Here is a 22,312-nt window from a genome sequence, read left to right on the forward strand (position 1 = left end):
AGTAAAAGAAGCTATTTCATTCTAATTGAAAGCATGCAGTAAAGCATGAGGTCCTGGGAACCTCCCCCCTCCCCAATCTAGGCCTGTAGCCTTGCTGAATTGTGCCAAAAGGTCTGATTGGCTTGGATAAAAATCAGAGAAGCATTCACACTTCCATATAAGCCTACATACCCACAGTTTAGTGCTCATAAACTCCCACAGAGGGGTTATAAAGTTCAAATATTGACTAGATCTGCACACTGACTAAACCTGACATCTGCTTCAAAAGAACTCCAGCAACATAACTAGACAAAGACTTAACCAGTCTTAAAGCTGAGAGGAGCCTGAGGCACAAACCTGGATCCAAAGTATATGTTTATTTTTTCCCCATTATATAGGTATAAGAACCCCCCATTCTCTTGGTCAGACCAAGCCTCCCCGTCCACAGTGCTATAACAACCCTAGCTATAACAATAACAGTAAGAAAGCCCTTCCTTATTAGGTGCTAGAAACTACTGTGTATTTAATGCAATGCTTTACACAGCCATAGGCACAAAAGTCAGTAAATGCAGAACTTAAAAGTTCCCCACTGTAATGCTGACTCTGCTGCACTGCACATTTGGAAAGCTGTATGGAAGAAAACAGAGTAAGTCATAGACTTGACTGGAAAGCCAGGCATAGGAATTGCTTCAGCTTTGTGGCACCACAGAGACAATGCCTCTGGCTGGACCTTCCCTGAGTTCTGCTCGAAGTTCAGGACCATAATGACATATTAACATGTGCTTCATCAGATGGCATCCAATGATAGCCTGAAAAAAAACAGCTGGTACATTATTGTATTTCTCCTGGGAGCCACTGAGGCCAGAGCCAGCTCACAGGTAGACCTGCCCCTACCAAGCAGCCCAGGGCACAGAATCTGGTGAGAAGGACTCCCAAGCTGGTTCCTACCTCAGTGACACACTACTACCAATCCCAATCACTCGGGGAAGTGCTAGCCTTTTGCCTCCTGACTCTTACCTAGGGAAGTAAAGAGATCCTTTTGTGTGACCCTTCTCTTCCCTTTTGGCAAACCCAAATGCAGGAATACACAAAGTGCCAGTGATTACTTGGAAGCCCAAACAATCCAAACAGACTAATGCTTCTCAGTCAAAGTAGCCTCTCCAGAACAACAGGGAAAATTTGACTTTATGGTTTTTTTGAGCAAGGACTCATAATGCAGGTACATTAGTCATGCTATGCTACACTCAAAGCCCTTGCACTGATTTTTAATATCTGTAGGTTGCTGGACTAAGACTAAGAGTTGAGCTCACATCAGAGGCCCCAGCCTACTACAGCAATGTTCAGAGGTAACCATGAGGTCACCAAGAGAACAGGTGAAGTCTACAGAATGAAAACTTTGTCCACAACAGTCACAGAGTTATAGTAGTTTCTCCTCAAGGATTTCTGAGGAGGCATCACATCAGTGCCTTCCAGAACAAACATGGGAAACATTCCTTTCAGTGCCTACAACACCTGCTTCCTAGGAGGACTTAAGGGTGTGGAAGGAGTCAGAGCAAAAAAATAAGTACGAAATTTCCTTAATATCCTGCCAAGAAAAGTCCAAGTGACACATCAAGAAAGAGGACCTTCCTATCTCTGAGTAAGTTCTGATTATCTGGAACTGCAGTAGGGGACTCAGATCATATGATGATGAGCATGCTAGAAATAAAAAAGGGGAAAGACAAATTACTTCAGGCCTCACTCCATTTCTGGGTAGTCAGGCTGTAACCTCTTTATGGAAGGAGCTATGCATACGCAGCATATTGGGATTTTCTTCTTGGTAGGGGTCTCTAGAAATACATGTAATGCAATCAGCAAAAATGAAAGTTAGGCAGATCCGCTTTCACCTCAGATCTATTTGGGTGGGAAAATGGAAACCATGCAACCTGAAAAGAGAATAATTAATTGAACAGAAAACATATTTGATCAGGATAGCCATGTGACAGGTTTGTTTAAAAGTTTAACAGTTTTTCATATAGACAAGCTTCATATGATGGTGACTAGCTGCCACAAGAATGGGGTCCTTTATTACATACTTTATTTAGATACTTTTTTAAACCTCAGTGGTAAGAATAAGAACACCAACAAAAAATGCATATACTGATATTTGTTGTGACTAATTGAACCTCTTGAAAATAAGACCTATTAAATCACACTGGGTTTTTTGGCTGAGTTTTAAGTTTCCGTGTAATAAATTAGGTCAAGAGGCCTCAGGTAGGTAAGCAAACCCCCCATACACAAACCAGAGAAGGCTAGATCCGTCTGCTGAGGACTGGTAAGCAAAAACAGGGACCTGAGGGGAACAATCTGTAGCAAATGTATAAAATTCAACCCATTTTTTAAAGTGAGTGAAGACTCCACAGTAGAGACAACCTATAGATTGTGGATAGACAATATGCAGCAACCTCTGCCAGCATCTCTTACTGCAGCCCTGAACTTTTCCTTTTCCAGTCCAGGACGTCTCACATATCTTTGACGGTGCCCTTCACTCATCATGTACAAGATTTCCTGCCATACCAGGTCTTTGGCTCGTATGAAGAGAAACAGCCAGTTACGCCAAAATTTGTGGCGGTTTTGCGATGTCAAAAAAAATCCCACATAGGACACTTTTCACTTCCAACTGAAAATTACAGACTTTGACCTCAGGTCCCTGGAGGTGAAGGGACTGCATCAACTTCCTGCAAATCAAGCCCCTAAATGCAGCTCTTGTATGAAACTGGAGCACAATAAATGTTTTCTTTGAGCAGAACCTGTAGCTCTGACATTCCTGAGCAGCTCTGATCTCCTACAAGGCTGAGTCTTTTGGGCACTTGGGGGAGGTGAGGTTAGAGCAGCAGTGTGCAGCTCTCTACCATTTCCAGGCATTTCTGAGGTGGTTTGACTATTTCAGACAAAACTTCCCATGAACCAAGGCTGTGATCAATCCTGAATGTAGGGAGGTACAGACTCTGGCATGTGCTTTACAACAGGACTCTACTGGCATTACAGGGCGTATGTAAATCACAGACCTGGGTTTCTCTCAAAGGAAGATCAGACGTGGATGGGGATTTGTAGCAGGGTCTGTACGTGCAAACACAGAAAGGAGTGGGTGGGGAGATGTCCAATCTTGACACTTCTATAATTAAAACTGCTCTGAAGGCTTAGAAGTTGGAAGAGGCAGCTGGTGTCACACAGACCCCACTTGTTCTGCCAGACAGCCAAACTGTCCTCATTTAAAACTACAATAGAAACCAGATGGAGGAGGAGAAGAGAGCATGGAGCAAGGCATCAGTGAGAAGGGAAATTGAGTTATAAACATACTGCACACAAAAGACAATACTTCTCTTCCCCTAGACAAAAATAAAACATAAAGGCAGTCACAGTAACTCGTTCCACTCACTGGATATCACCTCCAAGCCCAGTGTACGCAGACATTCACCTTTGCCAGGGTCTTTTTCAAGACCACAGCTCATGCCACCTCCTTTACACGTCTGCTACTCCTGCTAGGTCAGGTACAGTGTCTTCCTCCTGCTGATCCCTCTGGCTTCCTGTGCCAGCAATGGGCATTGAACTTCTCATCTCTCAGCATTGCTGGTATGCAGGGGGGCTCTCCCTTCTGTCCCTTCCGGGGCTCTCCCTTCTGCCCCTTCCCAGCCATAGTGGTGCCACCCACCAAACTTCCCCACCAGCAAGGAAGGTGCTCATTCTTTGCCTGTCTAACAAAGGCTTCACCTGGCACTAGACTGAGCATTTTGGCTAAGCTGGGGAGACCTTTAAGCATGTAAATCATCAGGCAGCCCAAGCAGGAGAGGACAGTAGGGAAGGAGGGAGTGATCCCTTCTAATGACTGCTGGGAGGATGGCTTCCTGGCCTCCCACCAAAGCCAGCAAAGAGCAAGAAAGCCAGCAGAAGATACAGGCAATATCCTGTGGCCTTCAGTGCCACCTTTTAGAAGAAACTGAGTCTCCATGGGCTCCAGAAGGACCCCAGGGAGGCGGCTGCTAAGTCAGACACCCCAACCAGTCAGTGTGAATACTGCCCAGTAAGACAGTAAGCTATCTTACTGTCTTACTGGATCATGTGTTTGGGGTACACTGCACTGAACTGGACTGAATAGCAGCAGGCTTCATTTTTCACTTATCCTTCTGTGGTTTCCTCAGAGAGCTCCTTGTAAGGATAAACATTAGTGACAGAGATATTCAAGACCTCCTTACTAGTTGGTTTCTGTCATATGGAGGAGGTTCATGTCCTCTCTAATTTTATTTTCATTTTAGTTCAAGTAATGGTAGGATAAATGCAGACCTTTCATTTCACCTGGAACATCACCTTTTTGATGTTTGACTTGCAAGAAATAGTTTGGATTTATTTTTTTGTATTTCCCCCCAAAATGAATACCGCATTATAAAAAAAAATGTTGTGGGCATTTTTATTTCATCATTTTGGAGGTTTTATATATTAGAATTTTTTTTAAATTGTCTTCAATTGCCCTCAATAGCAGTGTATGCTTCCTATCATGCTATGTCAATAGCATGACAATAAAGGTCAAAATAGTCTCTTATTTCAATGACTAAAATGACTAAAGTAGGAAATATTTCCTTCTCAAAAGTAAGTGTTTCAGTCTACTAAGCAAGAGTTGTTATTTTGCACAAGCAAAAAATAACAAAACAGAACAAACTAATGTATTAACTTGATCTCCTAATCACAGGAAAGGAACAGGATTGTTCAAATGGCAACATACTTGAGAGTCAGTATCTCTGATTGGACATTTTTCTGCATTTCCTGACTTTCTACTGTAAATCACGAGTTTTAAAGCTGATTCACTAGATATTTTTATTTTTATTTTTTGCTGACTTTGCCTGATTTTCACTAGGCATAAGGTTGGCTGAGAAACAGATTGAAGAGCAGATCAAACTGTGATTTCCTCCCTGCAGCTTGCCCAATCCCTGGTCCAGTACATCAGTCACAATTCCAGATTGCCTCCCAATGCATAGTCCTCACCAGTGGCAGCTAAGGAAAAATCCTGCCTTGCCCCCAGGTATTACTTCCTTTGCCTTCCACTGTCCCCTTTTCAGTGGCAGATGGGGATGAAAGGGAACATAGCATCTAAAATCCCTGCAAAGGGTCTGTCCTGCTCAGAGATGAAGTTGGCAGAGCTGGGGAATGGGATGGTTTGCTCTGTCTGGACATAAGTGCTACAAGGACAAAGAGAGGGCTTCAGTCTCCAGGATGCCCATGCATACTTTTCACCAGCACTAGATCAATTTTATAGAATTAAAAAAAAAATAAACTGTCTCACCCTCAAATTCCAGTGTTGAGTCTGGCTGTTAGTGCTGAGCTGCCACAACCCCTCCATGCATACACACGCCTGTATTTAAATAGCATGAGATAGCTAAACAACACCAAGCAGGCCTAAAAACAAACCAACTTGTTGCAGTTCACCTTGTCCTTTCCCCCTTAGCTGCCATAAACATAGTTAAAAAAGATGAATAACTGGTGCCAAGGTGATCCTGTCCGCATGGACAGCACAACTGAGTCACTGTATAAGTCACACGTTTCATATTTGTTTTCCCCTCTGCTTTGGTAGGAAACGTTCCTGCAATGTCACAAAGGTTAACACAACAGTGCCATTCCCTGCAATGAAAGCACCGTCCTGTACACAGTCGTGATTCTGGTGGGCAGAAATGTAGGAAAAATGGATCTCAAATCTGTCAGATGCTGTGAACCATCACCTTCCATGCCCTGCTTGAGAAGTGAAAATGTTGAGTGCTGTTCGAGATGTGACATTCTGATTTCAAGTAAATGCATTTCAACACAGCCTGCAGGCCAAGTGTGAGTTTGAATGAAGTCTACCACACCACTATCAAGGGTTTTTTTCCCATTGATATTATACCCTGCTTACATCTGATGTACCTAAATAATACATGTCAGAACATCTGATTTTCCAGAGCAGATCTGACAACTGCTCAGTTGTGGTGTTCCAGACAGAAATGAAAGAGCCCAGGGCAGACCTGGCCACTTCATAGACAACAGACATCAAAGAAAGCCTAAGAGAAAGCACTGCCAAAGCAGACATTGAATGCTGACTCTCAGCCCCAGCGGTCACTGTGCCCCTCTGAAACGTGACTTTACCTTGACATAGCTGGCAAATTCTGTCACGCAGGCACTTTTGAAAGAGGTTGTACTAAATACGAGAATAGTTGTGTTAGGAAAACATCCTGCTGTGAATTTCCTGCAAAAAAAGACCAGATAACCGAACAGGATATCTCCACTCCTAACTTTTATGGCTCTGTGGTACAACCACCTTGGAAAACAGAAGCTTAAGTTCTGAATGGCAGGTCAATGAGCTGTGCACGTCCTCATCTAATAATTTAAATCCTAACAACTCTAATCCACAGCAGATTAGGCTGGATATTGTACAGCATTTTGTTCACCACAGCACAAACAACTGGGGTAAATAATTCTGGAAGTAGGAGCAACAGGACAATTTATGCTGTCTCAGGAAACATACTCGGGTGTAAGTCTAGAAAATATCAGAATAGTTTTGAAGTTGCATGTCATGAATTGACCTCTGTCTCCGTAAATGCCTAGATACTGTGAGGATAAGTAGACCGTAAGACAGGGATTCTGTCATTAGCCTCAATTCTGATGACACATACTAAACACACTAACAAATCCAAAGACTGCATCAGCTGAAGGAGTGCAGGAGTGAGTAGGGGACAATGCCGATGCTGCAGCTCAAGAGAGCTGGGAGAAGCAGCCTGCAAGGGAAGAGTGCAGTGCAGGTAAGTGTTGGTGCTGGAGTGGACAACCAGTGATGCAGGCTTCATATGAAGTCTCTTGAGTGTCGTCTGCTGTCTTTCATCCAGATCAATAAACAAGCTTATGGACTGCAGGTGTCATGTTTTCCCTTCTTCCTCTGCTCTCTTTTTAAGCATGGATACTTATGAAAGCCATGCTAACCTACTTAACTGCTGGCAACAAAGCGATGAAAATACACAGACTTCATAAGCTTTTTCCTCCTCTCAACAGATTTTAATCTACATGTTTTCATTTACAAGGACTTCCAAAGCAAGTCAGAAAAAAAGCAAAGTCTCCATCTTTTACCTGAGCCTGCTAGCTGACTTGTTCAGTTTCTTGCAGTCCCAAAATTACTCTGGAGGCAGCTTGTAAAGCCATTACACCCATTTCTTAACTGACAAAAAGGTGTAGAAACCAACGTCTCCCTTGACACATGGGGATCCTTACATGGGATTCTTAGGATCCCAGAATCTGGAGAAAGGCAATACAAGGGGATCAACGTATACTCCCTACCTGGCTGTCAGTGTTAGTTTGTCTCTTAGTTCTTTTCAACCTAGACTCTAGTGTGCCAGGCAATAGGGATTCCAAGTTTCTCTTTATAAGGAAGACTTTTGGGGCTGTTACAAAGAAATTCTGAGTACTTAGATCTTCATGTGCACGTGAAAAACATCAGTTATTAGTTAAACAGTTTTGAAGTCTTTTGCACTGTGCCTTTCACAAGCACCACTTCCATACACTGAAATCTATAGCAATCTCTAGAGGATATAATATTTGTCTGTAGTTTCTGTGCTGCTCTGTCATGATACTTCTCTGTTTGACAGATCCTTACTACGCTTTTGCAGTGATGACATGGTGGTGACAAAGAAACTAACTCCCAAATAAATGCTCTTGGAAGACTTCAGGAAGGAGGTAAAGAGACAGGGTGAAGCGAGGAACTGGGTTGTTATGTCATGAACATGCTCATGCTGCAGAAAAGTGGGCTGCTCTGCAGTTCTCTCTGCTGTTCTTTCCCAGGACGTTTCTGTTGTCCCTTCAAACGTGCAAAGATAGGATGGAGGTCCATCAGCACGCATGGCTGTCCTACCATGCTTGCCACACAGCAAGTCATTTACAAGCATATATGACAGCCACTCTCAAGCTTTAAAGTGCACATCCAACTGTGCCAGCTAATGCAGAATGGCAGTGCCAATGAGCTCAGGGGTGTGAAAGGGAGAACAGAGGCCCATCACCTCACTGAGAGCCCAGGTTATTCTTTGGTAGCAAGGTACAAAGTAACAGAGAAACTGGTCCTGGACCAAGCTCTCATGTGGATTAAAAACTGCATGGTTGAATCTCACAGCACATATTTATATCTTCTCTCTCCTTTTTTATTTTGCCCTCTGTCACACTGATGGAGTGATGCAGACTGACACTAGACTGTGCAGCAATGTACTTTCACTCAGGCCTCTCACTGATCTTGCCTCTAGGGCTCTCTCAGTGAAGAGCAATATAGCAATTTCCAGAGGTTATTCCAAACGGGCTGTTTTACAGATAGTCAACAATTTAGGGCAGAAAGCAGTAAAAATCACTGGGGATCATTATATATCACAGACAGACAGATGAGGAGCTTAAATACAAACCCATAACAGCTGCAAATGAGAAGTGAAAGGCAAATGAAAACAGACTTTTGAGTAAAAGTAAATAAGGCTTTATGATGTCAATCTGATTGAAAACAAACATATGAAGGCATTAGCAATAATCAATCATTATAATTTGAAGCCAAGCAGCACCAAATCCATTCCATCTTTGCTCAGTTCCTGAGCATATATTTAGACTGAGAGTTTTCATTTCAAGGTTGCCTGGGCCTGACCCAAAGAACCACACTCATACAAAAAGTCCCATTGAATTCAGCAGTATTTTCCAGAAGAGAGGAAAAAGTTGGTTTGTTCTACACCCTCTTACCTTTGACTGTGTCATGCAAATACTAGCAAAGGAGGCATAAGAATGATAGAAGCATTTTCACCAGCTTTACAAGAGCATAAAATGTTGGTGTGAGTTTTGACATAGAATGGAGAATTAAAAGTTCTGCTGGCAGTGGAAGGTCACCTAGAAATTCTCCTTCCAGCTCTGCTCAGAGGAGGCTGAAAACAGGTCAGTCTTTCTTTGAAGAGGATGAAGCTGTGGGTGACTCGGACTGCTGAAGTTTTCCTGCTGAAACAAGTTGCTGTTCTACCCACCCTAAGTAGTGCCCAGGGTATATGATCACCACAGCCTGTGGGCTCAGTTTCTGTGTCTGTGAAGCACGAAGAAAATTCTGCCAGAAGCAGCACCTGGTCAGACATCTATAATTCTACACATAAATAAATGTATATCTATGTATATATCAGCATATATGTGTGTGCATATATATATATATATATGCATGTATTTTTACATATACAACTATATTCATTTATGGATGTATATATGTATGTGTGAGAAGTTTCATGTGCATTACCAGGAAATTCTTCTTAGAGAAATAGCTGATTTTTAATAAGGTGTCAATCAAAGCTTAACAGAGTCAAAAGATGCAGAAGTGTAACTAGGCTGATGTCATAGGTCTTGGGGATACATCACCACATGCTGTATCTCCTGCTTGTTGAATCTTGCTCAGCCAACCAGAGAATAAGGCATTGCCAGACATTTTCAATGCTTTCCTGTCCCAGGCGAAGGGCATTAAGCTACTGCATTTCCCTTCTACTGTGCTGAAGGTCTTTCTGGGTGAAGTACTTGCTCTCAGCCAAGCAAAGCTGTTGGTTTGGGGGTGTGTTCCTCAACCATGCATGGATTTCTACATCAGCAAGTCCAGAACCAGCCTCAGTGGATTGGTTTAACACAGTAGCTTAGTTAAGAAGGGCAGCCCATGGGATATGGGTCATTTTGGCTACATCTTTTCATTTCCAGAGGCTGCAATACTCTAAAGTGTACTTTTACAGCCTTGATCAGAGGGATCATATTTTTCCTTTCCATACATCAGGGAGGTTAAAGAGCTCTAAAAGAAGCTGCTGAGCAGCCTGGCTCCAGCATCTGGATGTGGTGTTACTCCTTCAGGGCTTCTTTCAGAAACAGCAGGGAGCACAGCACTGCTCCATCTGCCAGCCTTGTGGCACATCAGTGCTTCACATATGTTGCAAGAGGGCAGTTTGCTCACTCTCCAGAGCCCAAGAGAATCATCAAGGACAGCAGAGGAGGCAGAACAACATTTGCAGATTGTGTCACAATGCCTCCCAACTTTCTAGAGGCTGATCCTGGGCTGGGATTGTTCAGAAGAAAATATTTCCTGCCATGTTGTTTGTGTCTACCTCCACCTCAGGATGTCAGCACACAACTACTGAGATGCACCCAGAGAACATGGAATGATTTCTCTCAAGGCTGAGCTGCAGGGACTGTACCTCTGCAACTGCTTGCCAGAGAGGTAAGAGTATTAGAAACAGAAACTAGTTCTGTGAGGTCAGTGACAAAAGGAGGCACAATATGGCTTTTACAGACCCTAGTAAAAGAGGAAAAGAAACAAAGCTGAACAAAATATTCAGCATGGTGGTGTCTTCTTATTCCCCAAAAGGCTTCTATCCCCTCACCTAGCAGGGAAAAGTCACGAGAGATATCCATCTATACAATACTCTTCTTTATATTCCCAAGACCCTCCTACCCCCCAGTGGTAGCAGTTGTCCCCATGTCTTTCCTCCTCCACAGAAAATCCCTCCACTTCCACATGGGATACAAGCTTCCCCCTCCCTTCACCTTTCAATAAGGGTGAAACTCAGAGGTTATCAAGCTGAGGGTCATTCTCAGTGCTAACAATGAAAAAAAAGCAATACCAAGCTGTTACTAAAGTAGTAAATCTAATCACTTCACAATTGTGCTCCTCAGTTTCCAAGCTCCCCAACAGATTCCTGATATATTCCATATTTCACTCTTTATTTTGTTTTCCATTTGGCAAAGGACAGGCTCTGAACCAGTATGAAGAAAAACAACCTTCCTGCTGCCCCTACCCCCCAACTTTTTTTTTCCACCATGCTATCTCTGCTCTAAGTCAGGCCAGGTAGTGCTTATCATTTCCTCTGCACAGCAAACACCAGCGTGCATGCGTTTCCTGCTAACGAGTCCTAAACTCTGAGCTGACATTGTTTTCAAGGCCCCCCTCTCTTGGAGGCAGGAGCAGCTCTGCTGCACAGCGCTTCCTGTTGATGTCAGTCTCCTCTTCCTCCTAAAGCAAATGGGCTTCCTGATGGCATCTGTGTCCTTTTCCACGAGGATTAACAGGAGCCATTTTCCTACACAGTGGTCGGGCAATTAAAAAAGAAAAAAAAATGGTAGTGGAGAAAGGGATGTAATAGGGAGGAGCCAGGGTGGATGGGTTTTTTTCCTAGCAGTCTTGGAGAACATCTGGGACCCCCTCGCAATGAGGAGGAGAGAGAATAGATAAGAGGTCAAAACAATCCAGCTGTGTCTCAGGGATGCTGGTATTTGTGAGTACTAGAAAATCACTTATTAGCAGAGAACATCAGAGACTAATTACAGCTGCTGATTTCCCACTGCTAAGGAATGTAAGCTCACAAAAGAAAAGCTACAGCCACAGCCCCTCGTTCCAGCAGCGTTGTCATAAGCTGTGGGAAATGCCAAGACCTTTACACCAGACTATTGCCTTCGTTTTTATTCTCTCAAATGGAGGAATCACTTCCACTGCCAGCACTGTTTCATCAACAGCGGAGAAACTGGGCGACGATTGCAGAACACAACTCACACCAAGCTAAATCCCTCAAGCCCTACAGACTGCCATTGTGTTAGCCACTGCCACAGCAGAGAAGGGAAAACCTAACCAGACACCATTTCACATATTCACCATTTCCCCCAGTCCATGGCATTCAAGGTTTGCACTTTTCCCATTAGAGGAAAACAGAGGTTAACAGTTTGCTGCACAGTGTAAGAAACAGTCATGGGACATGTGACTACAGGCTCCATCATCTTGGTGGGGACACAAAACAGGGCAGAGGATGAGAAGCACAGCAGTGCTGCCTGCCCTTTACAGTGTTTCAGCCACGAGGGTCCCATGGCCTCCTGCACAGGGCAAGGAGTCAGGACATCTTCTCCTGCAAGCAGAGGTTTCCCATGACTAAGGAAACAGAGACCCCCAGCATTTTCTATGCCACATCTGTACCACCATGGCCAAAAAAAGGTGAGGTGGGAAGGGGGTTTACTAAGAGATGCCTAACAATAACAGAACAGGACCTGTCCCTTAGCAGACCTGCCAACCACTGCTCCTAGTGGGATGAGTTTCAGGTATATTTCAATAAAATTTACTGTTATGATTTTTTCCTTCTTTTCCTATCTGTGGCCTGGTTACCTTCCTGTGTGACTGTAGGAACTAAGCAAAGGGTTACACTTCCAATTTCTGGCAGTAAATTGCCACAGAGGCTGACAAAATTATTCCAGCTGTATGCAACTGTAGCCAGCAGCAGATGTGGCCCCATGTCTGGCAGAGACGGCAGAGATGCAAGAGAGTGAACTGGGACTTATTTTCCTCCCAAGAAGAAATTCCTCTTCAAGGTGCAACTGCAAAGTCTTAATGGCTGGTGTGGGTATAAGAAGCAAAGCAGAAAAGCCCACCTACATTCTCACAGCAGAGTTGGCCAGGGCTGCTGAAGTTTGCATTGCTAACACTGAAGCAAGCGTTCCCAGACATGGAAGGTGTGACAAGCACAGCCAAACTCAGCTGGAGCTGTGCCACTGTTCTCGCATGGCAGTGGGATGGAGGACTAGGAGAGGAGACCTCCCTGTGCTTTTTAGGGAGCTCCAGCCTACACAGTGCCAGCAGTTCTGGAAGGTGCTGAGCAGCTGGCAGTGCCAGCTAAAACCTGTGAGTACTTTGCAGGATGGGACCCCATTTTCAAAGCTGCTCTGGGAGCAAAGCCGCACTTTGACGAAGGATCGTGCAAGAGAAATAGGCTCCACTGAGCCCACATTTTCCCATTGCCCTCTCCCTCTCTTTTAGTACGGCTTGCTATTTGTGAATGAATTACCTCAATCCCTGTTAAGCAGTGTACTGACCAGGAAAAGGGCGTGGGGATTATTAACGGAAAAATCCTTGAGTCTTTCAGCCCTGCAGCATGGCTACAGTTACAAGAAAAACAGGATACTATGCTGCATATGGGGAGAAGGAAGAGAAAAGGAGCAGAAACTCTAATGATCTACAGAGACTAACTAGCAAGGAAGAACATGTGGTGGTGGTAAATAGGCACAGATGGCCTGAATGACTAGGAAAGAAATGAAGGCACACAATAGTGGTCTGCACAGGGATGAATACTACCGAGGGAAATGGCTTGTTCTAGGTGATCAAGGGGTTGTAACTACGAGTGAGCGAATGAAATGTTGAGGGGATATTTAGGTAGAATGGTAGGAAAAACCTCCTAAGACTGAGGCATAGTATCATGTAGAATTGCCTTCTTAAGGGAGGAGATGGGAGGCATACTGCCTGGATATTTAAATTCAGTCAGGAGATTACTCTGAAGAGAACGGTCCTGCTCAGGCCGGAGACAAAGACAAAACAATCTTCCCAGCTTTCCCATGCTGTTATCAGGTGATGCCTTTTAAGCTACAGCAAGATCCCTTGGAAGAGCTTGCTGAGTTAATTATAAAGGAAAGCATGTAGTGCCAGCACTGACTACAGCAAGGGACAACCACAACCAGCAGCTGGAGTTTAAATTGGATACTACAGCATGCGGGAAGAAGGGCTACTTGAAAATTATCCAACAGAATAATTTTCCAGTGGGAAAGTTTCACATTTCACAGAATCAAACTGTTTCACCAGAAAGCGGGGATTCTGTTCAATTTTTCAACCAAAGAAACACTCAAATCTATTGTTTTTCTAAAAGGCGAAATGTGTTTACTCCCATATCATTATTTTCAGTGTAATATAACCTTCTGGAGAATTTTTGTTTCAGGGGAGTTTCTACTTTTTTATTCCAATTCTGGGTGAAAGCAAGTCTTGTGGTAGGGGAAGTGGAGTACAGTGCGAAACAGGAACCAGCTCTAATGGATATCAAGTGATATCATCAATGACTGGCTAGTGTTTGCTGCTCTCTGTACACTTCTGAGGACAGCAGCACTCTTCCTTGCAAGCTGAAGCCCAGAATATTGTCTGTATTTCTTGTCATCTTCCTTGCAAGCTGAAGTCCAGAATATTGTCTGTATTTCTTGTCAATGAATGAGAGAAAAAGGAGGCTAGTGCCCTATGGTTTGCTTTTGACCCTCATTTGAAATCCTGCTTGTATCTCACGTCCCCCATTGTGAGGATGAAACCCCAGTACAGTCTCACAGAATGTGCTTTGCTTCTGTCAGCAAAAATCTAAGCCCTTGGCAAGGAGTCATTAATTAAGAGAGGATAAGTATCATTCTCATTCCATAGGTACAAACAATGAGAAACAGAAATTATTTGGCAGCCTGAGGTCATGCACTGAGATAGTGGAAGACCTAAGGTTAGAGCCCATGGCTTTGATTTCCAGTCTGTAACTAATCAAAATGGTTAGTTTTCTTGTATCTGAACTCCAGGCAAATAGAAACTTACCTTCAAAAATTCAGAAGTTGGTAAAGCATGCAGAGATTGCACCTGATTTGTCAGAATCACTGACCTAGAGAGTTGACTTGAAAATCTCACATAAATGTGTTTTTCTGGGAGAGGCTCAATTTCCCCCAAGCTTCTACCAAGCCATAAAGAGCCTCTCTACACAAACTTCTAGCCAAAACGTGGACACACAGGCTAAAACCTCAGGAGATTTGAGTCAGAGACCACTGATCAGATTGTGGAGCAACCTTTTGGGCTGTGTGTCCTTAAAGTTAGTTTGTCAAAAGACCAGACTTCAGTAGGCCCGTGCCTGGGAATGTTTGGAACTGGACCCACACTTTGTGGCTTGGCGTCACTTCTGTAATTCTTTTCTTTTTCTTTCCTCTTGAATGGTTGTCTCATAACTAAATACCACAATAATAGCAAGAAGCTACCAAGAGGTCATCTGGGGAGAAAGTGCAATACTTCTGATCATTTCAGGGAAGGGAAGTTGGTAGGGGGTGGCAGGAGTGGTCCAAATTCCCTGAAAAGATATCCTGTCTTATCCCAGATCAGTTATACAAAACTTCTTACGTTCCTTGTCTACTGACTTCCTCCATCTTCTCAACACCCATTGGTTTCCTTTCTTTACCTTTCATTTTAATTTCACAGGGCACTCAGTTTTCAGCAGAATTTTCTTTCCATGGAAATCACACAAACCCTACCATTGGGACCTGGATAGAGGTATGAAATCCCTCCTCAGCAAAAAGGCACTTGGATCTGGCATTTATGATTCAGGCCCATATCTTCCAACTGCAGCTCTAAACTGCATCAAAGACTTTTGTTCCTAGCGTTTGTTCCCAGCTTTTGTTCCCTTCTCTGTTCCCTTGAAATGTCAGCAAACATGATGGCTTTGTTGATGCCGTCAGGGTGGTCTGACCGCTTCCCACGCTGGGCATGCGGATTGGGTAGCTGTGGAGCAGTCAGCAATTCACTGGGTGTCTCCTCTAGGATGTTGTTGTTCCTCACACCAAGGCAGTGGCCCGAAGCAGCAACACTGCCATGAAATCAACAGAAAACAAATCCGCCTCCAGCTGCCCTGGCTCACACAGGGACATGCAGACTGTTTGTTCCAAACCAGCAGCTGCTGATGCTGCCAGGAGGACAGGAAACCATGCTGGGAACTCCGGGCTCTCCTTGGATATTGGGATGGATATCCACCCCTTCAGACATTCCCTGCCTTGTCTGGAGTAAGTCTCCAAATATGTGCATTACTGCTGCCTCCTGAGCCAACAGACTGCAGAGCTGTCAGAGCGCACAAACCTCACGTCTGTTCTAGCTCTCTGCTGACTTCCATGTGGAAAATGGTTTCTCTCACATCCAAGTGTGTGTGCCTGCATGTGTGTGTGTGCGTGGCAGGGTAGGGATGGGATGGACAGGCATGTCCTGCACCAGACACCTCCTGTTACCTCCTCAGATGCCCTTGGACCGCTCTGTGATGACCTGAGACCTTCCTGGCTACTGGTTGTTTCTTAGTGAGCACTGGATGCCCTCTGGGTAGGGGCAGACAGCACTGCTGGCCATCCTGACCCACATTGCTCCCTGTAAGGTTGCAGGAGAGTCCGTGCAGAGTCCAGCAGACTCTGCCTGAGCTCTGGGAACTACCCACAAAACATGTCTGCCTGCTGTCACAGCATCCAAGAGCAGTTCATGGGAGGAATGGGAAAATCAGCTGAGTCAACTACCAACAATAGGCCATATTTCTCCACTCCATCACAGGAAACACTTTACTGCCCAGTAAGGATTGCCTTAATGTTACTCCTCAGCCCACCCCAAATGTTTGTACCAAGGGGGATCTTCAGGGCTTCCAGGACATTTATCCTGCTCTCTCTCTCTCTGCTTTGCCTACCAATATGCTGCAAAATTTCAGTCACGGCCTCTCAGCTGTTCTGAAATTACGTTTGGCTTCAGCCTGAAGAGCCTGAGCAGCACTGCTCTACTGCACTTCCCTGGGAGCCATTATGGTAAGGATGTGATCCTATTTAGGAATGAGCAGAGGTATTTCTTCCTCTCTGCTCTGCATCTCTCAGGTTCAGTAGGTCTTTTCCTATCACAATGCTCTTTCTCAATTTTCTTCAACTGCAGCAAAAAAAAAGGGCCCTGGCCAAAGAGGAATTTTGCAGCAAGTCTCAAAAAAGATCATATTTGTCTGTAGCTTGGTTTCATTTAAGGAAGGTCGTTCCTTGGTCAAGAGCTCTCAAAACAGACAATACCTTGTCTCCCGGTCTCCAGAACCTTCCATCCAGACACTGTTATCGAAACTTTCAACTTGAGTGCTCCTCTGATCCATATCCAGCCTCACCAATAGTTTCTCAGCAGTCTGAGTTTTAGGCCAACACAACCTACTTCCCTTGGAATTGATGGTACCAGAATCTTCAATGTCAACTGCAGAAAATAACAACAGTGCTACCTACTCTTGACAAATCCACCTAAAATTTGGTTATTTTTTTTTCCTCTTGACACCAGTTGTTTTCTGGTGCATTCCTTGGACTTCCCTGGGACTAATTCATGGCTCGCTCTGGTGGTAACAGGGAAAGTGTGGATGTTGTGGAACCACTTTGTCACAAGGGAGATTTGCAAGTACTCACATCACACAGAAGTTGCTTTTGATCTGCTGTTTTGCTAACCTAAATCTTAAGCCCCTTTATGGCTGGGAATACTTTCTGTATATGCAGAGTTGAAGTACTTCCATACCAGTTGGCTGCAGAGTCCCAGATTTATACTAGTATCACTGAGGTCAGAAGCTGGCTTGATGCCACGCATGCTGTGCTTCCAGAGGAGCTCAATGGTAAAAGGCAGTGTGCTGAAATGGAGGCAAGTCGTCAGAGTGCTGCAAGGTGCTAGAAAACTCCTTCAGAGCCCCAGCAACAAAATGAAGACACTTTCTCTGACAGCATGCAAACCTCTTATACTTCTTGTGTCCCACTGTGAGAGACCTGTGTGTTGGAGCACTTGAAAGGACACATGGGGTGACAAGAGCCACGTGCTAGGGAAGACTTGTGGTACAATGTACAGCCAAGAAGTATGTTCCTAACTGGATCCCTTGGCTTGTACAGCCCTGCTCCATCCAGCTTTGCCACATTGCTCTGCACATTATCCTCTACTCCACAGCTTCATATAGCAAAACATAGATGGGCAGGAGACATTCAGTGAGGCCAACTCTGCCTCTGGCCTGTCTGAGCAGAGTAGGGAAGAGTCTGCAGGGAGACACATCAATAAAAATGCATAAAGTGCAGACATAGTTGTCAAGGTCTACAGACCAGCGCTCTGGTCTCCTGGGCACAGATGGTCCCTTGTAAACTTAGAGCCTGGCTTCACATGCAGCATTTAGGCCATCCCAGTTTCTAGGACAGCTCTGGGCAGAGATTGAAGTCAGTTGTATGAATCCTATACATAATGCATGCCCCTTGATCTGAAATGCTGGGCATGATGGCATGATTCAGCTGTATAGCCTGGTACATAAACCCCTTGGTTTTGCAGTATGCAAGCAGATATTTGGGTGGATGATGTCTTGTTGGACTAGGGCTGTAAGGGGAGATGGCAAAGAAGCTGGGAGTCAGGTGTCCATAGGCAAGCCTAGAGGAAACAAAGGAAAAGTAGCAAAAGATAGTGATGTTCCCAGGGAATCCACATTTGAGTTTGGCTTGTCTGACCATGACCTGAGACTCCTTTATAAATTGCATCAGGAAGACAGCATTGGCCAAAAGAACACAACAGCTAATCATAAAATGTGAAGAATATCTATTATGCGCTCAGCTAATGACATTTTAAAGCCTATAATTTTTTGCATCTGTAGTTTCCTGGCCTGTAGTATTTTTTCTCCTTTCCCTTGGAGCCAAGCTAGAGGCAGATTCAGATAAAAATCCTGCAGCTGAACACCCTGTATTTCAGGGAAATTAAACTCAGGCATATGTACGTTATATTCAACCCTGATCAGAGCAGTCTGAGAGAAATCAGGTCAAAATGAACTGGGCTCCAGACAGGGACCTTCAACTCCCACTTTGGACAAGAGACAACAGAGGCCAGTGCGAGAGCTCCAGAGTGTAATTCAAGCGGGCTTTTGAGATATGCAAAACTCAAGTGCAAATCAAGTCAGCTTTGTAGGCCTGTAGACCTTCACAGACAACACAAGTAAGGTCTGTTTCTTCTGGTTTCAGGTCTTGTTGGGGAATTTTCTTAACATCAATTTGGTAGCGCTTGGGTAACCTCAGTCTTCTTTTACACAACTGCCTGAGCACTTCTCACTGGAATCTTTACAGAGGGTTTGAAAAAAAGCATTGGAAGAATATGAATTCAGGAAACAGGAATGTTATAACCTTGCTAACACAAAGGCAAAACCAATTGTGCGCACACAAATTTAGAAGCAGCAACAGCAAAAAACTTTGAAGGAAAACAGCAGTGATTTTTATTATTGTCTTATATGAGTTCAGAATGTTGCAAAGTTAAACAAAGCAATTATAAGGCTAGGCATTTAAAAATACCTAATGTTTCACAGGCCCCTTTGAGATGAATCAGGTATCCAAACATCTGGGGACTGCAAAATCTATCAGAAAACACAGACAGATGAGGCACATCGAGACAGGAAGGTTCAGGGCTGCCATTGGTGAGACAAGGAACAGCAGGAGATTCCCACAGCTTCTTTTGGGTACAAAATGTTAGTTCTACATGGATGTGTACACTAAACAAAAAAAAAGGAAGAAAAAGAGAGAGCTAAAAAAGGTTTTTGCAAGTCTCATGCTGTTCTGTGTCTTTCTCACTTTGCTCTGATCTCTCTGTACATGTCACTGGCTGGCAGGATGACTGCTTCCTGATTCATGATTTCATATTTAATTCTTTCTATATAAAAGAAATTTAAAGGAAATAATTACAAATAGTTTGGCCACACTGCATCAAGTCACTGGAAACTATTTCATTATCCCTGACATCTTCTCTTTTTTTCCTCCTTTTTTTTTTCTCCGTCAAGGGAAAAGTTAAATCCTTTCCTAAACACTTTCCAGACTTGAGCTATTCACAGATTGCATGTAGAAGGCAAATACAGCTCAGGCCTGGAAGAAATACTCTCTCATACTGGTCACCCCAGTAGCTTGGGGCGTTGCAGGCAATGTCCTCAGTAGCGTTTTCTTTCAGAGAGCTGTTGCTGCATAAAAATGCTTTGGGTGTAGCAATCCTGTGCTCATCCCACAGGCACTTCATGAAAGAGACAACTGTTCCATGTGGGGAATTTAGAGAAACCTCTGGCCAGTAGTGGCTGCTGGAAGCACCCTGATTAAAGCCCCATTGTTTTGCCCACTCCGGCTAAACCACTCCCTGATGAAGCCCCTGTCTGTCCACTGGTTTGGGAAGAAGCAAATAAGTAAATACAGTCATTGCTGGGAATAACAAAGATTGGAGGAAGCAAGGAAAGAGGAAGTTACAAAAGAAAAAATCCTTTAATGCATTACATTCCTTCAAAGGCATATGCCCAGGAGTTGTGTTTCTGGACTGTGTTTCTTTTGTCTTTCTTAGTCCTGGATCTTGCTGTACTAAGGGCTTTGAGACACTAACAAACACATTGCAAACACAAGAAGGGGTGTTGCAGGAAAAGGGCGTTGAGATCATACTTAATCAAACTTCCTTACATTTTGATAGCTACAGTACTGCTATACAATTCAGTCATCTCTTTGCCTTTGCAGTTCTCTACAGCCAACACAGTGGAGCCATGCACTTCAGTCCATGACCTGTATCATGATTTTAGTACATGGCCAATGTGTTTCAGAGGGAAAAAAATGCCAGGCTAAGTTCGTTCCCTTGCACAGGTCTATCTCAAAGGGGGATGAACTGAATGATCTAAAAGCAGGAACTTGCTGGAGACTGTAAAATCGGAGAAATTTTGATTCATAACATAGGCTTCCAAAGCAAAGGAAGATGAGGCACTGCATCCTTCAGCAGGTGATGTAGCTGAGCATATTTAAACATAAATATTGAAAACTTAATCAAATGAGACAAAGCTGCTCTTGCTCGCATCCATAGACTTTGGAACTGATCTGAGACTGAAGCTCATTATAACATCAGTTAGGCACCAAAAGGGGAATGAAAAAACGTAGTTAGGTTATGAAAAAATGCATTGCTCACAATGTAGTAACTCAGTGGCCTCTCCTTGCACTTTACAAAGCCAAGCTTGCTTCAAGGGCTGAAAGGAGTCAGAAAGTATTATTTTACCTCTTGCCTTGTCTCAGTTTTAGGTAAGAATCTGGAAGAGGAGTTTCGGATAACAAGAGTTGTTGGCAATGTGAGCATGTTCCTTTACTCCTATCCTCCAGCTGACTGTACCCAGAAAAGTATCTCTTCATCTGCTCTACCCCTACTACCAAAGCTGCCAGGATTTTGAATTCTGTTCCCACTTACAGCCCTCTCTCTCCTACCATTCATTGGCAGTCTCCGTTTGTTCCAATACAGTAAGTTTTGCTCTCAGACCAGTTTTTCCAACCTCCCCTCTTCCATTTCAAGCATATTGGAATTTTCTTACATGCTTTTCTCCAGTCCACCTTTGCCCTTATTCTCCATCCATTGCCTCCGGTGTCCTTTTCCATTTCTCTGACACACTTTTTCCCTCCCAGCTGTTTCTTTGAATGCATTATCATTAGCTTCTATCCATAAATTAAGGTTGGGCCTGGTCCCAAAACCAGAATCAATTGGAGTTGCTGCTGGTGACTCGTAAGGGGCAGTCCTATTCACAAGCCAGTAATAAACCATGTCCCATGGTGTGCAAAGAGAAAGCTGTGCTATTGCATATGCTCCCTTCTAAATCAGAGACTATAAAATGAAGACTGCAGTCTTGCAGAAATTCTTTGTAGCACTTTTTTTTCTGCTTGGTTTCTTTTTTTTTTTTTGCAAGATTAGCAGAACTAAGGACAGCATCCTGGCCAAATTCCTGTTTAGGGTAATCTCTTCTGCTATTTCAGATACATGCTGCATTGTTTTTTTCCATTTCCTAGCCCCAGAGGTTAGGTGGTAAATGGCTGTCATGTTCTCTTAAAATCTAAAATGTCGCATATTGGGACAGACAGCTCAGAAGGAAGCCCTAGCAACCTTCCACTCTGGGTTAATGCCACTCTGGTGATACTCACACCTCCCTCTGAGGTTTGTGGTATGAGGCCTGCCTGAGACAGGCAAGCTGGGCAAGTACTATGCCTTTCTCTCCTCTCACTGGCATCCAGTGTGGCACTCCATAGCTGCAAGAGCCCACTTTTCAGTACTGGGTGATGAAAACATCTATGACTCTTCACATTTAATAATAATAATAAGCAACAATAGTACTGAGAACTTTGAACCAAAAAGAAGACGATACCAGCATCGTTTAATCACTGAGGGGGGTAGGATGTGGAAAATGAAGGAGTGGCCTAAGATGTCTCACTGAGTCAGGCAGTATCAGGAGCAGAGCTTGCCATAGCCTGTGGCATGCCATCTATGTGACTCCTGCCACCTCCTTTATGCAATTCAAACTCCAATTTGAGAAACTTGGCCTTCATTTGTGTACAAACACTGGAATCCAAAGAGAAAAGCAAAATGTGTACTTTTAAGCTGCTTACATCTCCACCAGGTCACCAACTTGGATGTGGGACTGAGGGTGCAAAACCTCGTTTCACAAGTGAACATCCCCGTTCCCTTGTAGCCACCAGTGCTGCCTCAGCACAGGGCGTGGAGAAGACAGCACTGCTCAGGGTACACGTGGAGCTCTTCCCAATATTTCAGACAACTGTGCTCCTGGTAGCTCACAAAAGCACTCAGCCAAAACTGCTGACACGTGTCAAATTCCCCAGGCAGCATTACTGGCCTGGCCAAGTGAGTTCGAGGAGCCATCTGGCCAGGGACACGGAGCCCACGTGTCAGGGAGTGGCCTCTTGCTCCCCAGGCTGGGAT

At 44.1% G+C, this 22,312-nt stretch overlaps 1 protein-coding gene across 1 annotated transcript in view; it reads right to left on the reverse strand.

Annotated features, from left to right (window-relative positions):
* The window catches only part of ARHGAP31 (Rho GTPase activating protein 31), a 60,173-nt gene that overhangs the window by 24,018 nt on the left and 13,843 nt on the right, over nucleotides 1–22,312 (reverse strand). The window lies entirely within an intron of this gene.

The sequence above is a fragment of the Neopelma chrysocephalum genome, unplaced genomic scaffold, assembly GCF_003984885.1.
Source record: "Neopelma chrysocephalum unplaced genomic scaffold, ASM398488v2 Primary Assembly neopelma1_60, whole genome shotgun sequence".
Lineage (NCBI taxonomy): Eukaryota > Metazoa > Chordata > Aves > Passeriformes > Pipridae > Neopelma > Neopelma chrysocephalum.